Here is a 6799-nt window from a genome sequence, read left to right as displayed (position 1 = left end):
AAAAAAAGAGGGTGCTCTCAAGGTGAAGGTGAAAGGGTGACGATTCACTTGAGTGATGATACGCATCAGTTTCTGTCCATGTCCAAAATTGAAATCTAAGTTCTCAAGAACTGGGTAGGATGTCATTCAAGGATAGAGGATAGAATGTGATATGTTAGGATCTGATGAGACTGCCCACGTACTATTAGACTTGGATGATATTGGTTATTGTCAGGGTTTCAGGTAATCAACAAATTAGCTAGGCTTATCAAACAATAAAGAGCCAAAGAATAAGACCCTCTTCAGTGTCGTCACCTCAATGCTGGTATCAATGTACAGTAGGTAGGTTAGGTCTTTGTGATCTACAACCTTTGAACTAAAATCACGTCAAGTATTTCCGAATGGAGGGAGTACATGTCAATTTGCCAAAGGTTTTTTTTTATTTTGTAAATCAGAGGACTGATATGAGGAAGTACCAGTACAAGAAAATACACATTGACATGTTGTACTATGTGTCTGTAGCAATGAGGCAAATGGCAGTAAAACCTTTGAGCTGATGAGCTGGCAATCATCCTGGTCGCGCCGGAATACATAGACACATTTTCGATCAAGATTGTCCCTGGCTATGATGGTACCATAGACATTGAGTGGGTAGCCATAGTCGGAGGAAACAATCTTGATGGAGACAACATTGACCGAGTTTGCGAGCGGGAACCCCTCTCTGAAGATTTTACCAGTATGTCGCATGGGGCCAGCAGGTGCTGTCAAACGAGAGGAAAGCTCATCTCAATCAACCAAAGAGAGTAAAAGCAAGAGTATGTATGTAGGTGTAAATTGGTTGGAACAGATCCATAGAAAACCAATCCAGGCAGGTTGTGCTGTCATCTTTTGCATAGTAATACAGTAGATAGTAATTAAAAGGAGTGGGTGTCCAAACAGTGAAACAGAGGCTAATTGAGGAATGAATTTGAAAGTGGCAGCCTTTGCTTCCGAATAAATCTAGTAGGAAGTGAAAGTAACCTTCAGACGATTGATTTTGAGGAATGAAGTGATACTGACTGGCTGGTGTTTGAATTGAAATAGCAAAAGAAAAAGCATGAACTAAACAGGCATAACGATTAAAGAAGGCAACAAGTATCGATAGGCTTGTTTGGTTGCAAGGGGGGATTTGAGTGGATTGGGGAGGATTAAATCCGCTATAAATCAAAATCCACCTCAATCTGCTCCAAAAGAGGTTTAACCGAACATAATCATGAACTAAATAAGGGGGAATTGGATTGGATTGGATTGGATGGGAACGTACACTCCTCGTCCAGGTCGAGTTTGCCGTCGAAGAAGTAGCGGACGCATATGAAACAGCCCTGCTTGGGGTCGTACTCGCTGTATCGCGGGTCCACGGAATACTCCGCCGGCTCGCACCGATACTCTTCCTGGTCCCACTCCCACTTTCTCGCCGCAGCCGCCACTGGAGAAGAACCGCCGTCGGCCATGGAAGAGGAGCCCCTCTCTCTCTCTAGGGTTGGATCGATCGAAGAGTCTTTTTTCTTTTCTATTTTTCGAGTTGGTCCAAGAAGATGGGTTGATCGACGGTCAAATACTCCCTCAGTTTTTATATTACTCCGCATATTAGGTTTGGTCAAAGTCAGGTTTTATAAATTTTGACAAAATTTATAGATAAAGATATTAACATATACAATAACAAATCAATATCAGTAGATTCATTATTGAATGTACTTCCACTTCATATAGATTTGTTATTGTAAAATGTTTATATTCTTTTCTATAAATTTGGTCAAAGTTTAGTAAGTTTGATTTCAGTCAACTCTAATATGCAAACTAAATAAAAACAACAGGAGTACATGTTTGTTCAAATAATGGTCCTGTTTTCTCATCATGCGCATGAGTTAGTTCATCTTAGAACACCAGTTGACGGTTGATGGGCGAATCAACTTGTGTCTTTGTTAAAAAAAAAACTTATGTATGAGTGCTTGTGTTTGCATAGTGTTAAAAAAACTTGTGTTTGTGTTTGGATAGTTAGATCGACCGTCAGATACATGTTTGCATATTAGACAGGGGATGGTGTGGATGTTCTTTTTAGTCCGGACTAGCAAAAGGGCCCGTGCGTCGCGATGGAAAAAAAATCATAATCTCCAATGACGATGATCACATTTCGTTCACATCTCATCGCATGATTTTGAAAATTTATTCACAAATGCAAGAAAATGTTTCTTCTTTTAGAATTTATTCATGAATTGAAGCAATGTTCACATTTTTAAACAATATCGCGGTTGTCAAAAAACTTGGTAATTCAAAGAATTATTCTGAATTTCAAGAAGCGTTTTTATAAAAAAAAAAAAACATACTACAATATTCCGATACACCTCAACAGTTAATTCTTCAAAATTCACGTGGGTATATAGTCACAAAGACTCATAAGCATTACTGTTTAACTACATACCTTCGATCATTCATGAACATTTTTAAAAATCATGAACATTTTTTACTATTTAAAAAATAAATTTGTGAACATTTTCTATATTGCGAACGGTTTTTAAGCATTTTCTTTTGAATCGGCGAACAATTCTAGAATAGACGCACATTTTTCAAAATTGGTGGATGTTTTTTAAAATTCACAAACATTTTTTGAATGCATGAACATTTTCTGAATCAGCAAACATTTTATGAATCAATAAACTCTTTTGTAATTCAAGATCTGTTTTTAAAATGCAGGAAATTTTTGTGAATTAGCAAACATTTTGTTCAATTTCATCAATAATTTTTAATACACGGACTTCTTTTCAAAATAATGAACTTGTTTTGATTTTATGAACATTTGTTTCAAAATTTCGGAATATTTTTTATATGCGAACATAATCCCGAGCATTTTTTGAATTCACAAACATTGTATGTTTTCTTGAACATTTTATTTCAAAATACTAAGTTTTTTAAATTTTTGATGTTTTTTGAAGTTCCAAATATAGAAAAAACATAAACATAAAAATCAAAATCAAAATCAAAACTAGAAAAATACACGCCTGCACATGGGCCGGCCCAAACGGGCGCGTTGTGTCTTCTCCAGCGCGCAGAGCACAGTATAGTATGTCCCTATGCTTGGGCCAACCCAGGCGGGGATTCCCTGCAAACCAGCTTTTGTCACTTATAGGTGGCATTAATGAGTAATATTTTGTATTTTTTGGGGCAGTTTTAATGAGGTATCACGAGAAGCAATAGCCCCTTTATTATAGAATGGTATGGATGGTGGATCGTCGTCTCATGCATGCCTCTCTCATGGACTTTGAGCACCCGGCCCCTACGTCGTTGGCCCACCAGCAAACCTCAAGGCCCCATCTTAGCCCAAAGTAGCATATTGGTCTAGTCCAAACGTTCTTACATTTATCTTTTTCCAATTTCCGGTGCACTAGTTGTACCGTGTAAAAAGATTGGCATACATTCTCTTTTGAAAACATGTCCGAGAACTGCATGTGAAAGTATTAGGAGAGAAAGGGTGAGCTCCCATTGGGACTAAATGACAGTGTTATTACTCTAATCCCAAAGGTTCCTAACCCAGAATTGATTTGTCAACATCGCCCTATTGCACTATGTCCTGATCTCTACAGGTTCGGAGATTCGCTCGATGAGGTGATCGGAGAAGAACACACTACGTTCGTTCCGGATCCGCTTAATCACAAATAACACTCTCGTTGCATATGAGAGTATCCATGCCCTAAAAAAGAAAAAGTATAAAGGAGCCTTTTGTGATGTGAAGCTTTTTCCTTTTTGCCAGCAAACTTTTGTAATCCCTTAATTCACTAAGCTCCCTAGGGGCTGGAGCACTGAGAATCGATTGAGGTCGTCGATTTCGATTAGGTGCTCAATTCTGACTTAGCCGTCTCCCGGGTAGGCCGAATGGCTGTAGGTTGTGGGCCTTGTTGTTGGTGGTGGAGGGTCTTCAGATTGGTAGGCGGAGCCTACGGGGCGCACCACCACAAGCCTCTCTCCCCTGAACCCACCATGATGTTGCTGCAGGGCCTCTAGATTGGGATGGAGTGGCGGCGCTGGGGGCGGTCATCAGGGAGAATGACAAGGAGGAAGGAGCTTGCGTCGAGATGCACTGTCGCTGCGATAAGGGGATGCTGCTCTCCGACGACATCGCGGCCTGGGACGGGCTGCTGCAGCTAGACCCCCCCTAACCTCCTACCGCCACCACCAGCCGGCAAGGACGAGCTCGGACACACCCATTTGTTTCCTTGTTGCTGCTGCTTCTTTTTCTTTCGTGAAAACCCTAGCTTACCCCCGATGTGTGTTTATGGGTACAGAACCCAAGGCAACACCTGCGGCATACATGATGGTCGGCGGGTTCAGGAGGGCGCCCGACGGAGCTGACGAATTCATCCACTCTGATGTAGGGGATAAAAGGGACTACGACTGGTAGGTGCCCCCACTACCTTTTGCTCACAAACTTGTGAGTCGCATGTACATATCCAACAACGACCAAGAATCCAAGGAGGCTAATACAGAATGATAACTGTCGGTGTCAAAACCGGCGGATCTCGGGTAGGGGGTCCCGAACTATGCGTCTAAGGTGGATGGTAACAGGAGGCGGGGGACACAATGTTTACCCAGGTTCGGGCCCTCTCGATGGAGGTAATACCCTACTTCCTGCTTGATTGATCTTGATGATATGAGTATTACAAGAGTTGATCTACCACGAGATCATAGAGGCTAAAACCCTAGAAGCTAGCCTATGGTATGATTGTTGTTGTCCTACGGACTAAACCCTCCGGTTTATATAGACACCGGAGGGGGCTAGGGTTACACAGAGTCGGTTACAAGGGAGGAGATCTACATATCCGTATTGCCAAGCTTGCCTTCCACGCCAAGGAGAGTCCCATCCGGACACGGGACGAAGTCTTCGATCTTGTATCTTCATAGTCCACCAGTCCGGCCAAAGGATATAGTCCGGCTGTCCGAGGACCCCCTAATCCAGGACTCCCTCGGTAGCCCCTGAACCAGGCTTCAATGACGATGAGTCCGGCGCGCAGATTTGTCTTCGGCATTGCAAGGCGGGTTCTTCCTCCGAATACTCCATAGAAGATCTTGAACACAAGGATAGTGTCCGGCTCTGCAAAACAAGTTCCACATACCGCCGTAGAGAGAATAATATTTCCACAAATCTAATCTGCTGACACGTTTGGCAGCATGACATCATACCACGGCCCGGTCATTATTCGAACCGTTTTTCTCAACCAGCTACTGCACATATTGCGAGGCGGTTTTCTTGGCACGTCTTTTCGAAGCAGAGATCGTGTCCCCTTATCACGGGATTCTCATCAATACGGATGTGGGTAACCCAACCGCACCATCAATTACGGCGCTTGGGGAATAAGTAAGTTTTACTAGGAAGGTGGGGAGGCGTATAGTTTCCTCCGCTCCTATAAAGGGACAAGGATTCCTCTTTTTACCCACGCCTTCTTCCTCCTTGCTCATCCATTCTTGCGCACTCGAGCTCCAGCACCCAAGTTCGCGTTTTTTCCCTCAAACCACTCCAAGCATGTCCGGAGCGGGAGGCAAGTGGATGGTCTCCTCCGTCACGAAGGAGAACATCACAAAGCTACGGGGAGCCGGATATCTGGCCGCGGACATTGCACACCGGCTGCGAGATGCGGGGCAGATCATCCCTACGCCTGAACCCCATGAGTGGGTGGTTTTCCTTACCCACTTTGTCCGCGGACTGGGATTTCCCCTCCACCCATTTGTTCGCGGGCTCATGTTCTACTATGGGCTGGATTTTCACGATCTGGCCCCCAATTTCATCCTCAACATCTCGGCGTTTATCGTCGTGTGCGAGGCCTTCCTCCGCATCAGGCCCCACTTCCGGCCTGTGGCTGAAGACCTTCAATGTTAAACCGAAGGTGGTGGTCGACCAGCAAGCGGAGTGCAGAGGCGCCATGGTGGGCAAAATGCCTAATGTCACCTGGCTCGAAGGCTCCTATGTGGAGACCATAAAGGGGTGGCAATCGGGGTGGTTCTACATCACCGAGCCGCGCGACACCAACTGGGTGGCGGCCCCCGAATTCCGATCCGGAATCCCCACGCGGCTCACCTCCTGGAAAGAGAAGGGCCTGTCCTGGGGTTCATCGGTGGAGCTGACCGGACTCCAGAAATGCATCAGAAACATGATGAGCAAGAAAATCAAGCTTGTCAACATGGTCCAGGTCATGCTCTTCCGCCGGATCCTCCCGTGTCAACGACGGGCATTCAATTTGTGGGAGTTCGACCTGGCCGAGCACCAGACGCCGCGAGAGCTCTTCGACACGACGCACAAGGACGTCTGGAAGGTGTTGTGTCGGGGTAAATGGCCACGGGTAGCCTAACCGACTACCCCTGGCTCTTCAGAAAATTTATCAGGCCTTTGGGCCTTCAAGCACTCCAAGCATTTGGGCCGCCTTCCCCGGCCGGCTACCACTAAAGCCGACTCCCGGAAGGCGACCCAGCCGCACCGACTCCAAGAAGCCGGCCAAGAAGGACGCCGACTCCTAGAAGCCGGCCAAGATCACAACCACTCCTACATAACGACGACTTGACGGGGCATGGCCACAGTGCGGCCCACGACCCCCGAAGCCCGAGGCGGGCATGGCTACAGGAGGCCGTACGGGGGGGGTGTCTCCCATGCGGCCCGGCACTGTAGCCACGCCAGCTACGACGTCATCCACGACCCACTCCTGTACGGCCCAAGGACTGCGGGCCCCTTCAGCCAGAGAGAGGCGTGAAGGCGGCCCGGCCCTTCCTAGTCGGCCAAGAGTATAGCCGGCCTCCAGAA

The 6799-nt window shown here is 45.9% G+C and overlaps 1 pseudogene; it reads right to left on the bottom strand.

Annotated features, from left to right (window-relative positions):
* LOC123180497 (uncharacterized) overlaps window positions 1-1544 on the bottom strand; it is a 4818-nt pseudogene extending 3274 nt beyond the window's left edge.
* Window positions 1545-6799: the final 5255 nt, after the last annotated feature.

The sequence above is a fragment of the Triticum aestivum genome, chromosome 1D, assembly GCF_018294505.1.
Source record: "Triticum aestivum cultivar Chinese Spring chromosome 1D, IWGSC CS RefSeq v2.1, whole genome shotgun sequence".
NCBI lineage: Eukaryota > Viridiplantae > Streptophyta > Magnoliopsida > Poales > Poaceae > Triticum > Triticum aestivum.
The sequence above is the reverse complement of the archived record's forward strand: the minus strand, read 5'-3'. Positions and strand labels throughout refer to the sequence as shown.